Source organism: Sminthopsis crassicaudata, chromosome 4 (genome assembly GCF_048593235.1).
Source record: "Sminthopsis crassicaudata isolate SCR6 chromosome 4, ASM4859323v1, whole genome shotgun sequence".
Classification (NCBI taxonomy): Eukaryota; Metazoa; Chordata; class Mammalia; order Dasyuromorphia; family Dasyuridae; genus Sminthopsis; species Sminthopsis crassicaudata.
Window position 1 is genome coordinate 372,060,926 of NC_133620.1, and position 19,222 is coordinate 372,080,147.

At 34.5% G+C, this 19,222-nt stretch overlaps 1 protein-coding gene across 4 annotated transcripts in view; it reads right to left on the reverse strand.

Moving 5' to 3' along the window:
- GATAD2B (GATA zinc finger domain containing 2B) overlaps nucleotides 1-19,222 on the reverse strand; it is a 102,258-nt gene that overhangs the window by 49,912 nt on the left and 33,124 nt on the right. For 2 of the 4 annotated variants that reach the window (XM_074262144.1, XM_074262145.1), the window contains one exon: nucleotides 7,336-7,406. The exons of the other annotated variants lie outside the window; for them this stretch is intronic. The gene's annotated coding sequence lies outside the window, so the exon portion shown is untranslated. The remainder of the gene's footprint in view (nucleotides 1-7,335; nucleotides 7,407-19,222) is intronic. 4 annotated transcript variants of the gene reach the window in all.

A 19,222-nucleotide genomic window follows, 5' to 3' on the forward strand; every position in this document is an offset into this window, starting at 1 on the left:
TGATGGAATATTAGTATGCTATAAGAAATGACAATCAGGTTTTCAGAAAGGAACTTACTTACATGAATTGAGCAGAACAAGAAACACTGTACATAGCAGCAATACTGTATAAAGAACTATGAATGACTTACCTAGCAATACAATGATCCAAGACAATCCTAGAGGATTCATGATTTCATTGTTTGAATCTTCTTTACAAAATAATAAGTATGGAAATATTTTATGTGATTATACATGTATAACCCATGTCAAATTGCTTATCATTTTAGGAAGGGGAGGTGGGAAGGAGGGAAGAAGGGAGAGAAGTATAGAATTTGGAACTCAAAATTTAAAAAAATATATTTAAAAATTGTTTTAATATCTAATTGGGCTAAAATAAACAAGTTATAAAAATACTGTAAACAATGGTCTATGATTGCTATGGAATACTACCGTAATATAAGAAATGAGGGCTTAATTGATGAAAAATATGTAAAGAGTTGCATGAAATAATGAAAAATAAAATGAGTAGTACCAAGAGAACATTGTACATAGTAACAAAAATATTGTTCTAAGAACAACTGTGATGAATAATTCATCTTAAGTATTATGAATACTCAAGCCAACTACAAAAAAATCTAATATGAAGGAAAATCCTATATACTTCAGAAAAAAATGATAAAAATGGTATATATATTATGGTTTTATACATACATACACACACACACACACACACACAATTTGTTTAACTCTACGTACCCTTCTCGAGGTTGGGGTAGGGAGAGAGAGGAAAAAAAAAAAGTGCATAGCAGAGAGCAAAGGACAACTTAGAAGAAAGCACTGAAAAACAGGGTAGTTTTGAAAACACTGTGCAAAAATTATCAAGGAAAACTATCCCAATATTTTAAAATGAGAGGATAAAATAGAAATTGAAAGACTCCACTGCTCACCTCCTGAAAGAAATCTCAAAATGAATACTCCAGGAATATTATTGTCAAATTTCAGAGTTTCCAAGTCAAAGAGAAAATACTTCACCATAGCCAGAAGTATGTTCTCTTTGACTTGGAAAGAAAACAATTCAAATATTATAGGGCCCCCGTCAGAATCACAAAAGATTTAGTGGTTTCCCCATATTAAAGGAGTAAAAGGGTTTAGAATATGATATTCCAAAAAACAAAGGAGCTAGGACTATAACCAAGAATAATTTATTATTTAATGAAATAGAGGATTTTCAAGTATTCCTATTGAAAAAAAAAACAGAACTTAATCGAAAATTTGACACTGCAACAGGAAACTTAAGAAAAGCATAAAAAGATAAACTTAAAAGAGTAATTCCTAGATGGGAAGGTGATACATCCAAAAAGTAAAGGAACTCATATATACAAAAATATTTATGTCAGTTCTTTTCTGGGAGCAAAGAATTGGAAAGTGAGGGCATGCCCATCCATTAGGGAATGGCTGAACAAATTATGATATGTGATTGAAGGACTACTATTGTGTTATAAGAAATGATTTATGTGATTATACATGTATATAACCCATGTCAAATTGCTTACCATCTTAGGAAGGAGAGATGGGAAGAAATTATCTTTCCTCTTAAGGAATGCTCTTAGAAAAACTGGGAAATACGTAGGTAAGTTGATGCAAAGTGAACAGTGACACTGTAAGACGATCAGTTGTGAATTACTTAGCTATTTCCAGCAATACAATAATCCAAGACAATTCTGAAAGACTTTCAATGAAAAATGCTATCCTTCCCCAGATAAAGAACAATTTTTTTAAACTTTCTTTTTCTTGAGGTATTTTTTTGGGGGGGGGCCCTACGTTTTCTTTCACAACATGACTAATGTGGAAATGTTTTACATGACTCCAAATACATAACTTATAGTAAATTGCTTGCCTTCTCAACAGGGGCAAAGGGTTCAGGGAGAGAAGAATGGGGAGAATTTGGAACTCAAAAAAAGGGAATGTTAAAAATTGTTTTTAAATGTAACTGAGGGAAAATAAAATATATACTGATCATGGAACCAAATCAAATTTGTAAAAATAAGAGCCATTCCCCAATTGATTAACAGCCAAAAGATATAAACAGGCCGTTTTTAGAAGAAATCAAAGCTATCTATAGTCATGAAAAAAATGCTCTTACTACTCATTTAAAGAAAGACAAATTAAAACTGGCTAATTAAAATTCATTTTCTGGAGGTCTTTGAGTAGCCTTCATTTGAGGCAAAGTAATTACCACAAGAATAGCCAGGTGTTAAAGTCCAAATTCTTTACTGTCTCCTCCCTGGGGCCCAGACTAACTTGGTCTCAGTGGAGGAAAGGCAGAAGGACCAGGACAGCCACCAAGGTGATGTGAGATGGAGTGAATCTGTCTCTGAGTTCAAGGGCTTGTGCTCCAGTCTCCAGCCACTACAAAGGTGGGAAATGGAATGGATGTGACTGAGTCTGCCTTGGCTGAGTTTGTCCCAGTTTATATGCTTTATTATAATTAGATCATTTACTGTATACTGAGTATAAACCCATCATTATATCACTAGGGAACCATTATTTTGTTGTAAGATTAAATCAATACTGAACTATTAATCATCATGCTAAACTAGATAACCGTTGTCTTATCAATTCCACTTAGCACCTCGTAAGAATCCTTGTTTCAAATACAGAGTTCTGGCCCATAACAAAGAACTACACTTCACACCTATCAAAAATGATAAATTCTAGAGAGAAGGAGGGTTAAACAGATACACTAATGAACTGTTCAAGGAGTAGTGAACTAGCCCAATTATTCTAGAGAACAATTTGGAACTAAGTCCCCAACTATACATATCCTATGACCAAGCAAGACCATTAAATAGATCTGTATTCCAAAAAAGATTAAAGGAAAAAGGAAAAATGTTAGGATTACCAGGTGAGAACTCAGGTTGTCTGGACAGTGACAAGGTGAGAACTCAGGTTGACTTGACAGTTCTCTGGCTCAGACCTTTGGTTTGGACCTTTTAAGGGAGTTTACACCTTAGGAATTCTAGGAGGAGCAAGCTCATTGGTTGAAGTGGTTCTTCCCAGAAGCCCTTGTATGATCCCATGCCCATACTCTGGGAGGATAAAAGAGGCAACATTGAGCCTGGAGAGCAATCTGGACTGGGGAAGGACAAGAGCTGGAGGAGATTCAGAGCCAGGATTCAGGAAGAAGAAGAGGCTGGCTGGAGGCTCCAGAAGCCTCCTAAGAAACCTGCTCATAGAGGAAAAGATTATACAGAAAAGAAACCTCCTCCCAGAAAAGGATTACAACTGAGAGACGATCAGAACATTACAGAAAAAGACTTATTTGTACAAAAAATATCTATAGCAACTTTTTTGTTTTGTTTTATTTTGTTTTATGGCAAAGAACTAAAGATCGTGAGGATAGTTAAACAAGTTGTGGAATATAATTGTGATACAGTACTATTGTACTATATAAGAAATGACAAGGAGGGGTGATTTCAGAAAAACATGGCAAAACCTATATAACCTGATACAAAGTGAAGTGAGAAGAACTAGAAGAACTGTGTACAGTAACAGCAATGTTGTTATCAACCGTAAAAGGTTTGATTATTCTGATCAATACATGGATCCAAGACAATTTCAAAGGACTCATGATGCAAAAAAATGTTATTCACCTCCAGAGAGAGAACTGAGGAACTCTCAGTACAAACTTGTATAATTTTCTCACTTTATTTTTTTTTTTAACATGGCTAATGGGGAAATGTTTTGCATGATTTCACATGTACAACTGATAATAAAAGCTTGCCTAATTATTAGTGTGTAAAGGAGAGAAGTAGTAGAGAATTTGGAACTCAAAATGTAAAAAGAATATGAAAAATAAAGAATTTAAAATGTCATTATAAGAGGAAATCCTAGAGAAAGCAACATTATGAAAACCTAGAGAAGAGAGTATCAGGGAGAAGGGGGTGATTGCTAGTGTGAAAGGCTGCAGAAAAGTCAAGAATGAAGACGGAAAAAAAGACTTGGGTCATTGGTAACTTTTAAGACAGCAGTTTCAGATCCAAAGTCAGTAAGAACAGATTCCCCTACTATCATTCCTGCTCACTTTCATCTTCAATTTCTTCCCATCTACTGACTCCTTCACAAATCAAAGTGAAATGTCTCCCCTATCTTGAAAAAACAACCAACCAAAAATACCCTTTCTCAGATAAATTACATGAGAAAAACTATCTGCACACACAGTGCTTCCATTTTCTCTCCTCTCACTCTCTTTTAAACACTTTTCAATTTATTCTGCTCCCTCAATAAAAATGGCCCCTGCCAAAGTTAAGGATCTAGTAGGTTTTTCTTCGATCTTCATTATGCTTGACCTCTATGATTCTGCCAATCACCTTCTCTTTCTCCTAGTCTACCTGCTCCTTCTAAGGCTGCTTTGCAGGTTTCTTTCTCAACATCAAATACACTAACCATGGTTATGTCCCTCAAGTTTCTGTCCTAGGCCATTATCTCACTTAGTGATCTCATAACATCCCATGGGTTTAAACATCATTTCTATGCAGAAATTTATCCATGCCTCAGATCTGCATCAATAACTGTCTTCATAATATCTTAAACTGGATGTTCTATATGCATCTCAAACTCAACATATCCTAAACTGAGTTCATTATCTTTTCCTCAAAATGCTTCTTTTGTCTAAACCTCCCCATTACTGGTGAGATCTTTATTGTCCTCCTAATCACATAGGCTGGAAATGCAAGTTTCATATCATCCATTGCTTACTCCAAATGTACAATCCAGTCATGAAATCTTGTCATTTCTACCTTTACAACATCCTTTTGTATAAGCCTCTCTCTTTCTATGCCTACAGATACTACCACCCTAATTTAGGTCTTCATCTCTATTGCAGGACCATTAAAATAGCCTTTAAAATTCTTAAGATTTTAATGATCTTATTTTTTATATAGCAAAACTTTTTCCAGTATTTTTCCCTTACCCCAAAGACCATATAACAAACAATATTTTAAAAGATAAAATCCGTAAAATTGATCAATAGTCAATAAACATTTATTAAGTGCCATTATGTATTAGGCACTGTTTTTAGCTCTAGGGATACAAATACAAATTTAAAAAGAAATAGTTCCTGTCCTCAAGGAGCTTCAAGCTAACAGGTAAAAACTATACACAGAAAGAAGTTTTAAAGAGGTTAGGAATAGGAGAAAAGGTACCTGGTTTGGGGGCATGAAGAAATCCAAAAGCAATGTGGGAAATGAAAAATAGAGTATTCTGAGCCCCCTCTTAAGTAGAGGTTCTACTGCTCATGGCTCTGCCTTCCAACAGAGAGGCAGAGAGTACTGATGAAATAAAGAGTTTTAAGACTGGCTGATTCAGTCTTGCAGGATAATGACATTTGCCAATGATAGGGTTGCTGGAACATGATGGCATGGTAGAAAAGTCCAAAGAATATATATATTGAAAATCTGAAAATGGATGAAATATATCACACACTCAGGACTTCCTATCCTTTGTAAAAACTGAGGGTTTCCATATCTCTTCTTTGAAGCCAAATATGTTTTTTGCAACTTTGCAGTATGTTATTTTTAATTGTTTTATGATTGATCTTTCTGTTTGGAGTGTTGATGTCATTGTATAGATTGTTTTCTTGGCTCTACTCTTCTTCATCAGTTCACATAAGTCTTTCCTGGCTTTTTGGTTTTAGATAAGATTCTACATTTATGTAGCACAATTTACCTAGCCCTTCTCCAACTGACGGACATTACTTTGTTTCTAATTCTGTGTTATAACCAAAAGTGCTGTTATTTTGGTGTACAGAAAGAATTTCTTATCAATGACCTCCTTAGAGTATAAGCCTAATAGTAGAATGTCAATCAAATAATATGAATATCTTACTCATTTTATGAGTATAATGGCATTCCAATTACTAATAATTCCCATTGGCATTAATAATTAACCTATTTTTCTCACAATATCTTCCCCCAATCATTCTGTTCACCTCCACTCGAGTCTCAAACTTCATTTCAGACATCTCCAATTGGATGGGATCACAGGTATCTTAAACTCAAAATGTTTAAAATTGAACTCATTATCTTTCTCTCTAAATAGCTGCTCTCCTCTTAACTTTCCCCTTATCATATAGAGGGCAACACTATCTTCCCAACCTCCACCCTCAAAACATAGGGGTCATCTTCAACTCCTCACTATCTGGACTACTGAAACATCTAGATTACTTCAATGGCTGCTAGTGGATCTGCCTACTTCGAGTCTATTTCAATTTGAGCCTCTTCTCTGTTCAGTCACCAAAGTGATTTTCCTAGAGCCTAAGTCCAACTTCGTCAGCCCACTACTCAATAAACTCCAGTGGCTCCCTATCTTCCAGGATCAGATGCAAAAATTTTGGCTTGTTCTTCAAAGCCTTCCATAACTTAATTCTTCCTTCCTTTCCCTTATTCTTATACCTTAGTCCCTGCCATATAACCCTTAGTCCAGTGATACTAGCTTTCTTGCTGTTCTATGAATAAGACACTTCGTCTCTCGGCAATGGGAATTTTCTCTGGTAGTTTCTTATGCCTGGAACATTTTCCCTCCTCATCTCTGCCTCCTGGCTTCTCCAGCTTCCTTTAAGACCCAAACTGGAGGAGTTTAGAGAGAAAGATAATGAATTCAGTTTTGGATATTTGAATTTAAGATGCCTATGATCCATCCAATTGAAGATGTCTGAAATGAGCCTTGAGATTCAAGAGTGAAGGTCAATAGAGAGATTAGGGGAAGAAAGAATATTTGAGGGGCAGCTAGGTGGTGCAGTGGATACAGCACCAGCCCTGAATTCAGGAGGACAGGAGTTCAAATCTGGTCTCAGACACTTAACACTTCCTAGCTGTGTGACCCTGGGCAAGTCACTTAACCCCAGCCTGGGGGGGGGGGGGGAGAGAAGAATATTTGAGAATCATCAGCATTGAGATAGTAATTAAATTAACAGGAGCTTGATGAAATCATATAGTACTAAAGCCATTCATCAATATTGTAAGTAGTGATAGGATATGAATAAAACAGTTCACAAAAGAATCACAACAATTTTAACAACCATATTCATAACTCTGCAAATTGATAAACAAAAGATAGCAAGAGTCAATAATGGATGAGTTGGGAAAAAACAGAAAACACAGATGCCTACATGGCAACTAACTAATACAGTAGAAATCTGAAGTTCAAATTCAGTGTTGAAGCTCCTAGTCAAGTCATTTAATTTCTGTTCACCTCAGTTTCCTCAAATGTACAATGGAGATAATAATAGCACATATCTCACAGAACTGTTCTGAGTACCACATGAAGATATCTATAACGCACTTAGTACAATACCTGATATAGAGTAAACACTTAAATGTTTGTTCCTTCTCCTCTTCCTCTCTTCCACCCAATTGTAGATGGAGCTGTGAATCAACAGAATGACTTCTTAATTGTGTCTCCTAGCCATAAGTCTATCCTTATTTCAACCTCCTTAAGAGTATCTTCTGTTACAATTTGGAACTATGCCCAAAAAGTTATCAAACTGTGCATACCCTTTGATTCAGCAGTGCTATTACTGGACTTATATCCCAAAGAAATACTAAAGAGGGAAAAGGGACTTGTGTGTGCCAAAATGTTTGTATCAGCTCTTTTCGTTGTGGCTAGAAACTGGAAGATGAATGGATGTCCATCAATTGGAGAATGGTTGGATAAATTATGGTATATGAAGGCTATGGAATATTATTGCTCTGTAAAAAATGACCAGCAGGATGAATTCAGAAAGGTTTGGAGAGACTTGCATGAACTGATGCTGAGTGAAATGAGCAGAACCAGAAGATCATCATACACTTCAACAACAATACTGTATGAAGATGTATTCTGATGGAAGTGGATATCTTCAACATAAAGAAGATCCAATTCACTTCCAGCTCACAATGATGGACAGAAACAACTACACCCAGAGAAGGAACACTGGGAATTGAATGTAAAATATTAGCACTACTGTCTATCTACCCAGGTTACTTATACCTTCGGAATCCAATACTTAACATGCAATAAGAAAATTGGATTTACACGCATATATATATCTAGATTATACTGTAACACCTGTAAAATGTATGGGATTGCCTGTCATCTAGGGGAGGGAGTAGAAAGAGGGAGGGGAAAATCTGGAAAAATGAATACAAGGGATAATGTTATAAAAAAAATTACTCACGCATATATAGTCAAAAAAATTTATAATTATAAAATTAATTTAAAAAGAAAAAAAAAAAGAAACACAGCAAAGCATTAGAGTAATCTCTGAATTCAGTAAGTCATTTCATATTTCAAAAACTAAATTATATTTGACACTTCCTTTAAGAATATCAAGGTAACTTAATGCAAGCCAAACTCACTCCATCATGTTAGAAAGATGTAGTATTTGAAGAGAATGAAGTCTATTCCATTACTATTTAGAAAATTATATGTTTTTTTATTGTAGGCTTTTTTTTTTCTCTATACTCCAAACTTTTCACAAGGGCCTTGAATTCATTTGCATTCATGTACCTTGACTGTTATTTGAATTACAATAAAATTGTATTAAAACTATTTAAATAAAAAAAAAAAAGAGTATCTTTTGTTGTTATTGAATCCTTTTAGGTCGTGTTCAATCCTTCATGACCTCATTTCAGGATTTTGTTGGCAAAGATACTGGAGTGGTTTGCCATTTCCTTCTCCTGCTCATTTTAAAGATGAAGAACTAAGGCCAACAAACTTAAGTGACTTGCTCAGGGTCACAGAGCTAGTAAGCGTCTAAGATCAGATCTTAACTCAGGAAAATGAGTCTTCCTGAATCCAAGTCAGCACTTTATATACTGTACTACAGTACTAGAAGACTATCTATTCTCTAATCAGCTACAAATTTTTTTCTAAAATATCAGTCTGATCATGTCATATTCCTACTCTTTTGACTCCTTATAATTAACTACAAGTTCAAATATAAATTTCCCTGCTATTTAAAGTTCTTCATAACCTGGACCCTACTTATAAATATTCCTGACTATTAAAACTTTACTCTCAACTACATACTCTATAATATAGCTATTCTTCAAACATGACACTATCTTATTTCTATAGCACTGTTCTCCAAAGCTCTGCTCTCTCCCTTTTGCCTACACATCTGGTTTACTTACATTGTTTCCCCACATTTCTCTATACTGCATTTATCTAGCTGATTACATGAAGTCTCACCCAATGGGATGTGAGTTGAGACATAAGGGCTGTTTTTGTCTTTCTTTTTATCCCCAGTGTTTTCACATTGTAAAAACTTAATAAATATTAGTTGACTGACTAGAGAGCCTAAACCTAATGCAGTGTCAACATATACTATAAGGTGCTCCTTCCTGGCCTTCTCTAGGCCATGCTGCCTGCATTCCAGTCTTATCTCTCTGTATATCTCTAAACCATCCCTGTAACCTAGTGTTCTGATTGATCAGTATTCATTTCTCCTTATTTTATTCATTCTCAGGCTCTTCCCACTATACCACTCTCCATTCCAAGCCATTGGGAAGGAAAAGAAGAATTTATTACTTACCAACTATCTGCCAAACAATGTACTAAGCACTTTACAAATGTCTCATTTAATTTGCCTGCACAATTCTAGTTCTGACAATATGCATCAAATCAACACAATTATTCCCTGTAAGGACATGTCAATCGATTGTCCTATTACTCCAATTATTAAACTCTTCAAGTTGCTTATCCAAAGCACAAAGCACTCCTCTCCTAGCCAAGACTCCCTTTTTGTGTTGTTTTCTCTAATCACAATTAAAGCTCTCTCAGGACAGGAACTATATAGTTACTTGAATCTCCAGCACTTAGCAAAGTGCCAGATAAGGGGCTTAAATGACTTTTCATTTATCCATTCTGGCAGTCAATAAGCATTTATCAAGCATCTACTAAGTGTCACTATGCTAAAGACCAGGGATACAAAAGGAAATAAAAGACAATTCCTGTCCTCAAGGATCTCACAATCTAATGAAATAAGTAAATAAATATTACAAACAAGCTATATACATGATAAATAGGAAATAACAGAGGGAAGACATTAGAATTAAAGGGTAGGGGAATTGGGAAAGGCATCCTGTAGGAGATGACATTTTAGTTGGAAATTGGAGGAAGCCATGGAAGCCAGGAGGCAGAAAGTACCTTGTTCATAGAACAGCCAGAAGGTCAGTGTCACTGGAATAAAGAATATACTTATTCAGTTTACAATGAACAGGCAGGAGAAGGATAGGTTATAAAGGGCTTTGAATGCCAAGCAGATTTTATATTTAATACTAGAGGCAACAGGGAGCCCCTGGAGTTGAGAGAGAGAGAGAGAGAGAGAGAGAGAGAGAGAGAGAGAGAGAGAGAGAGAGAGAGAGAGAGAGAGAGAGGGAGGGGGACAAAGTGGGGGGGAGAGAAGGGAGAGGGGAGGAGAGAAGGAAGAGGGAAGAGGGAGGAGGGAGGAGAGAGAAAGGAGGAGGGAGGAGAGAGAAGAGAGGACAGAGAAAACATGAGAGGAAAGAGGAGAGGGAGAATGAATATTAGAAACTGCACTTTAAGAAAATCACTGAATGAAGAATAGACAGAGTGGGGATAGACATATGGGAGTCAAATCCATCAGCAAGCTATTATAATAGTTCCTATGTGAGATGGCTTACACCAGAGTGATATATGATCAGATTATCAAGAAAAGAGTATATTTGAGAAATGTTTAAAAGGTAAAATTAATAGGTCTTAGCAGCAGATTGTATATGATAGCTGAGAGACAGTGAGAAAGATGACACCTAGGTTTTGAGTATGAGGGACTGAGGAGGATGGTACTATATTTTACCTTAATAGGGAAGTTATGAAATAACAGTAAAGTCTTGGGGGTTAAGATAATAGGTTTAGTTTTGAACATTCTAAATTTAAGATGCTAACTGAACATCTAGTTCACGAAGTTTGAAAGACAATTAAAGATGTAAGACTGGTGGTCAGCAGAGATAGGAAGATTAGAGCATCATCAACATAAAGATGATAATTAAATCAATAGGAGCTAATGAGATTACAAAGTGGAATAGAAGAAAAAAAAAAGGCCCTAAGACAGTACCTTGTTGGACACCCACAATTAGAGGACATGACTTGAATGAGCAAAGGAAACTGAAAATAAGTGTTATGATGAGTAGAAGGAAAACCAGAAGATACGCAAATGCTTACTGATTGATTCTGATTATAGCTATAAAGCTCATAGATTTGTTGACCTTCTCAATACATCAAGATACACACACACACACACACACACACACTTTGTACTTCAAGGATGTGTGATTTCATCAGTGAGGATAATCCCTTCAATGACAGATTATATTCCTTTTATATAGTCTTTATTTAATTAAACATTTTATTAAGTTATTGCAATATGTTGAGTAATGTACAAAGAACTAAAGACAAAGAAAATAATCATAATCTTTGCCTTCAAGAAACAGGCATTCTATGGGGGAAAGAATAAGAAATATAATGTGTATGCAAATAAGTACATACTAAATAATATGAAATCATTTCTAGATGAAAGGAGCACTAACTAGGAGGGGATCAGGAAAAGTCTCCTGTAGGATATGGGGAATAAACTAGTATTCAAAGGAATCTAGGAGTTCTACTAGGTGGAAGAAAGAGAAACATTCCAGATTCCAGAGGAACACCTTGCAAAGGTACAAAAATGGGAATTGAAATGTTTTATATATATATATAAAAGCTAACTGGACAGTCTGACTAGTTTGAAGACAATAAAAGGTAATAGTAATATGGAAAAAAAAAAAAGCTAAAAAGATATGCAAGTGCAAGAGTGTGGAAAAATTTAAAGCCAAGATAAGGATCTTGCTTTTTATTTTAGAAGAAAAATGGAATCACAAAAGATTTCTGGGGGTGGGAGATGATAGTAAGGTCAGTGTTTTAAGAATATCAGTTTGACAACTAAGTGGAAGATAGATTGGAAAGGATCAGGTATGAAAGCTGGGAATACAAAAAAGAAATCACTGTAATAGTCCAGGCAAAACAAAAGAAAGAAAACTACAGACTAATTTCTGTAATGAATATAATGCAAAATTGTAAATAAAATATTAGCAAAGAGAATACAATGACACATTATAATGATTATATACTATGACCAGGCTAAACTTACCAAGAATTCAGTATCAGGAACAACTAAAATAATTATCTGTATTAATAATAGAACTGAAAATATACATATTATTCAATAGATGCAGAAAAGCTTTTTGGCAATATACAACTTCCATTCCTATTACAAACAGTAAAAAGCCATAGGCATACATAGATTTTTATTTAATATAACTTATATCTATCTAAAACCAAAACCCATTATTTAAAATGCAGATAAATTAGAGGCCTTTCCCAAAATAACAGGGGTAAAAAAAGGAGGTAAATATTTATCATCATTACTATTTGATATAGTGCTAGAAGTGCTAGCTATTGTAATAAAAAAAATTCTTCTACCAATGAACTTGCTCCTTCTATCAAATCAACCTGAGTTCTCACCTTGTAATTGTCCAGACAACCTGAATTCTCACCTTGTCACTGTCCAGACAACCTGAGTTCTCACCTAGTAATCCTAACACATAAGAAAAAGAAATTGAAGGAATAAGAATAGGAAAAGAGGAAGCAAAATTATTACGTTTTGCAGACAAAACGATAATTTATTTAGTGAACCCTAGAGTGAACTAAAAATTAACTGAAGCAATTAACATTTCCAGCGAAATTGCAAAATATAAAATAAACCTATATTAATAATCAGCATTGTTCTATCTGATTATAAGATCCAGCTGGAAGAGATAGAAATAGAAAGTCCACTTAAATCAAGCCATTCTCCAATTGATAAATGGCCAAAGGATATGAACAGACAATTCTCAGATGAAGAAATTGAAACTATTTCTAGCCATATGAAAAGATATTCCCAAAGTCATTATTAATCAGAGAAATGCAAATTAAGACAACTCTGAGATACCACTACACACCTGACAGATTGGCTAGAATGACAGGGAAAGATAATACAGAATGTTGGAGGGGATGTGGGAAAACTGGGACACTGATACATTGTTGGTGGAATTGTGAATACATCCGGCCATTCTGGAGAGCAATTTGGAACTATGCTCAAAAAGTTAATCAAACTATGCATACCCTTTGATCCAGCAGTGTTACTACTGAGCTTATATCCCAAAGAGATCTTAAAGAAGGGAAAGGTATCCACATGTGCAAGAATATTTGTGGCAGCCCTCTTTGTAGTGGCCAGAAACTGGAAATTGAGTGGATGCCCATCAATTGGAGAATGGCTGAATTAAATTGTGGTATATGAGTATTATGGAATATTATTGTTCTGTAAGAAAATGACCAACAGGATGATTTCAGAAAGGCCTGGAGAGACTTACATGAACTGATGCTGAGTGAAATGAGCAGGATAAGGAGATCATTATATACTTCAACAACAATACTATATGATAATCAATTCTGATGGACAAGGCCCTCTTCAACAATGAGATGAACCAAATCAGTTCCAATAGAGCAGTAATGAACTGAACCAACTACACCCAGCGAAAGAACTTTGGGAGTTGACTATGAACCACTACATAGAATTCCCAATTCCTCTATTTTTGTCTGCCTGCATTTTGGATTTCCTTCACAGGCTAATTGTACACTATTTCAAAATCCGATTCTTTTTGTACAGCAAAATAACTGTTTGGACATATATACATATATTGTATTTAACTTATACTTTAACATATTTAACATGTATTAGTCAACCTGCCATCTGGGGAAAGGGGTGGGGGGAAGGAGGAGGAAAGTTGGAACAAAATATTTTGCAATTGTCAATGCTGAAAAATTACCTATGCATAAAATTTTTGCAATAAATAAATAAATAAAGGAAGTCCATTTAAAATAACTACAGAAAGTAAAATACTTTGGAATATATCTGCCAAGATACATAAATGAATACAACTACAAAACTTCTTTACTCAAATAAAGATGGATCAAAACAAAGGGCAAAATAAATTGCTGATGGGTAGGTTGAATCAATATAAAAATTATAATAGTATCCAAATGAATTTGCTTATTCAGTGCCATACTAATCAAACTATATAAGAGCTGTTTCATAGTTAGGAGAAAATAGTAATAAAATTCATCTGAAAGGACAAAAGATCAAGAATCGCAAGAGAAATAATTCAAAAGAGAGTGAGCGGGATAGTAAGCAGTAAAGAAATTTCAAACTATTTTGCAAAGCAATAATCATTAAACAATTTGGTATGTTACCTCATACCTATCTATTGGGCAAAAATGATTTTTTTTAAAAAAGGTTAATGATAAATACTGGAGGGGCTCTTAAAAAAACCAGCCCTTTGCAATTATGATAAAAAAAAAAAAAAGCTGTTAAACTATGCATATTCTTTGACCTATATAGTACCTATTCTGCCTATGCGCCAAAGAGATCAAAGAAACAAGAAAAGGACCCATACAAAAATATTTGCAACAGCTCGTTTTATGATGGCAAAATGTGGAAATTTGAGGGCTACTCATTAAAAGAGGAATGGCTAAATAAATTATAAAATAATACTATACTGTAAGGCAAGATGAAGAGGCCAGTTTTAAAGAAACTTAGGACTACATGAATGCATACAAAGTAAAGTAAGTACAACCAGGAGAACAATCTATACAGTAACAATACTACCATAAAGACAAATAAATCTGAAAGACTTGGGAACTCTGACTAACACAATGACCAATCACAATTCCAGAAGACTTAAGATAAAATATGGCTACTGACCTCAACTCCAAGTGCAAACAGGATTGTGATTTTTTTTTTTGTTTTTTTTTTTTGTTGTTTTTTTGACATAACCAAAGTGGGAATTCATTTTATTCAACAATACAAATTTATCATGAATTTTGTTTTTGATTTTTCAAATGGAGCCAAAGGGTAAGAAGGAAGGAGAATTTGAATCTGAAAATAAAATAAAATTGAATTTTAAAATACCAATTTGGTATTAATAATAAAAAAATATAGATAGATAGATAGATATAAAATAAGAGAGTTTTATCAATGGCATATATTATGTATATAACACTTCTCTAACAAAAAAAGTTTGATTTTATTTTTATATTGAAAAATGATAGCCAGTTTCACAAAATGCTGGCACATTTCCATTCTTGATAACAGATGAATTGTTATACTTCTCTTTTAAAGATTTTTTTTTAAAGACATATAAGGAACTCATTCAAACTTACTAGAGTAAAAGCCATTCCCCAATTAATAAATGGTCAGAAGTCATGAAAAGACAATTTTCAAAGGAAGAAATCCGTATCATCAGTAGCCATGTTTTTTTAAATGCTCTAAATTTTAATAAGAAAGTGCAAATTAAAGTTCTTGAGGCACTATCTCACAACTATCAGGCTAGCAAAAAAGATTTTTTTAAAAAAGGGAAAATGATAAATGTTTAAGAGTTATGGAAAAACAGACACATTAATATATTGTTAGTGGATTTGTGAACTAGTCCAACTACTTTGACTGCAATGTATCTAGAAGTTGTGTTGATTTTTTCTCTTGCTTTTCTTATTTTTATTTAAAAATATTATTTGTTATACTGAATGGTTCTCTGAGAGATGAAAGGTAAAAGAAAAAAGGATATTGAAGAAAATTAGTTATGTGTTTTTAACAAACCAATAAGAATTACTTTAAAAATCTATCAGAAGCAGTTCTTTTCATGGTGATATAGAATTAGAAATTGAGTGGATGCCCATCAATTAAGGAATGGCTGAATAAATTATAGTATATGAATGTAATGGAATATTTTTCTTCTATAAGAAATGATGAACAGGCCCATTTCAGAAAAGTCTGGAAAGACTTTCATTAACTGATACTAAATGAAGTGAACAGAACCAAGAAACCATTGTACAAGATTATATGATGATCAACTATGACAAACTTAGCTCTTCTTAGCAATAAAATGATTTAAGATAATTCCAATAGACTTTAGGTGGAAAATGCCAACCACCTCCAGAGAGAGAATTATGGAGACAATGAGGATTGAAGAATACTATTTTCATTTTGTTTTGTTTTTTTCTTTCTTGTAGTTTTTCTTTTTCTTCTCAACATAATTTATATGTAAATATGTTAAAAATGAATGTATATGTATACTGTATCTGCCTAGGGGAAGGAAGAAGGGATGGAAGGAGAAAAAAATGAATTCAAAATCTTACAAAAATGAATGTATTTTGTGATAACTGTTTCAAAACTGTCAAGAAAGGATGGATTTAATATAAAATGACTTGGATTTCCTATATATTATATATAGTACAACATATATTACGATATATAGCCCCTGACTTCTATTCTTAGCAACTAATAAAGGAGATCAAAAATAAACTGTGATGTTATAGGAAGAACATTTGACAACCATTTATTAAGTACAAAGCAACTATTGCTGAAGGAAATATAAAGATAAGACAGTACCTCAGAGAGCTTACAATCTCAGAAGATACAATAAATATGCAATAATTATATATTAAAACAACTATAATGCAGAATTAAAACATAATAAAAGTATATATGAGAGCTAAAGTGCTAAGTCAAGTGTAGAGAGAAAAAAAATCAAAGTGATCAGAGAAAGTTTCACTTTTCATTTTGGCCTTAAATGATAAGCAGTATTTCAATGTGGGGAAAATGGAGGGGATAGTAAGGAAACACAATATTCCAGTCTTAGGGAATGTGTGAACAAAAATTCTCTAAATTGGTCTCTCTCAGCCTGGAGACACACATATAAAAACTTTTATTTCTGACATGTTTCCTGAAGCTTCCAGAAACTAAATTTCTAATTTACCATGAATCTTTCCTTGACTAAAATAATTCAAGCCATTACATCAATACAAAATCACCATAATATTCTACTAAGGAAATACAGGTTATTTTTTACCTATATGGGGTAAAATCCACTAAATGCTAAGCATGATCCGAGCTTCCCTAAAATTTCTCTGAGATAATGCAACTCTTTAAGGCAAATGAGAAGTCTATGTGTTAATAAACAAGTATATGTTAAGGTTAGCTACATTTTTCTATAATGCACATTTGTCGTTCTCCGCCCCCCCCAAGAGTTTGTTATTTCCTTAGAAAACTGGGAAAACTTAATACTTCCCCAAGGGACAGATTCTTCTACAATTTTTAAGAGAGGAAAATGACAAATTAGTCTTCTTTTAGATCTTAAACCACAGACTGGAAAGGGCTTACTATATGCTTCTCAAAGTCTTTCATATTATCAGACCATAACAGCAACAAAGCTTTGGAAGAGCAGTACCCTATTTGAAAGCATGGCTTTGCCCTAATATGCATTTCATTCCCACACACTTTGGGGTCTCTGACAACTGTTATAACTCTCCTAAGATAAAATCCTTTCCCCAAGGGACATATTCCCTAGACTGTGGAGTTTAGGAACAACCAGAAGACAGAATGTTGCCCTGAAAGATCAGGAAATGGAAGTCAACTACCTCAAAGTATCCTGGTAGGTGCATTTAAGAGAACAGAGACTGGATGCAGCTTCTGGGGAGGAAGGAGATGTATGTAGTACCACTAAAAAAGTCTAGTTGCCAGGCGTCAGAAAATTTCTTCAACAATGTTATAATGGAACTCTGCCATTGAACTGAATGAACCCATGTTACACAAGAAAGCCAGCTATAAGAATAACCAGTTCAGTCAAAATCCAGTTAAGATCGTCATTCCACAATGATGATCTTTAGTCAGAGCCTAAAATAGTTTTATTTTGTTTTGTTTTACAAATAACAATATATATTCTAATGGTTCAAAACAAACCAATCCAAACAATTCCTGTCTCAACCATATTATTTAATAAATAATGACAATTAAAGTACTTTCCAGATCTCTCATGTGATCCAACCACCACCTTGCCAAGTAAATGCTATTATACTCATTTTGCAGATGAAGAAACTATGGCAGACAGAGGTTAAAGTGACTTGTCTGGATCATACAGCTTAGTAAGTTTCTCAAGCTAGAGTCATATCCTCCTGACTCCAGGTCCAAAGCTCTAACCACCTTAATGCCTCTTCTTATTCTCTCTTCAAGAGCGGGAGAAGGAGGGAAGGGAGAGAGGATAATTGGCTTATAGAAGCATGGCTGACTTTGAGAGCTTGCTCACTATGGCATGGAAATTGTTTTTATACTTTACACCATTTATATCCCTTGACAAAAAAAGGGGGGGGGGGGCGCTAAAATGGCTAACATTTTATATATATAGACATAGATCATAGTACATTAGTCTCATACAGCATATTTCCATCTGATTCTAATCCAAACCAGATGATTCTTTTTCTGCCACCTAATGTTATATGTCCTCCTATCATCCCCCCCTCCAATACCATCATCACTCCCAGCAACTAACTTTGTACTTCCTAAGGAAGCAACCTCTCCATTTCACTTCCCTAAAGAAAAAGTACACACACACACACACACACACACACACACACACACACACACACACACAATCTTCCAATGATGGCAAACTCCTCTAAGGGCAAACAAATGGTTATAAAGCAGATTTCATTTCAGACTACAAAGAGTAAAATTATCTTTACCTAGCTACATTTTGGAGGGATCTGACTTCAGCTGTTGCTTCCATAGAGTTCTACAAGTAGCACTATTTGGAATCCAGATATGGGTTTGTAATTTGCAGGGTGAAAAAAAGAGAAAAAAGAGGGAAGGCTGTAGCAAACAAATTGGTTCCATACCAGATTAATGACTTGTCCACAAATGAGAAAAGCATATGGTATCAAGGGAAAGAAATTACCTTGTCCTTCACTACAGGACAGAGGGGCCAACATGATCTCAAGATGTTCTTGCCCTAATCCAACTGCCAGATTTATTAGCCAGAAAGAACAAAATAAGCAGGTCAGGGTTTTAGAAACAACCAACCAACACCTCCCCCAAAAATCAAAGAAATATACAAATTCTTAACACCTATGGGGAAACAATCTCCAAAGTTGCCCCAAGGCTTCCCAGACCACCAGAGAAAGAAATTAAGGTCTAGGTTGAGTACAAATTTACTTCTTATTCAATCAGGACTTTTCCTATCCAAAACTTAAAACTGATAAAGGAGACTATATAGTAGGCACTGGTCAGGGACATTATTGTTTGAGGTTCTCAAGATTGTAAGCTAACATCCTATAT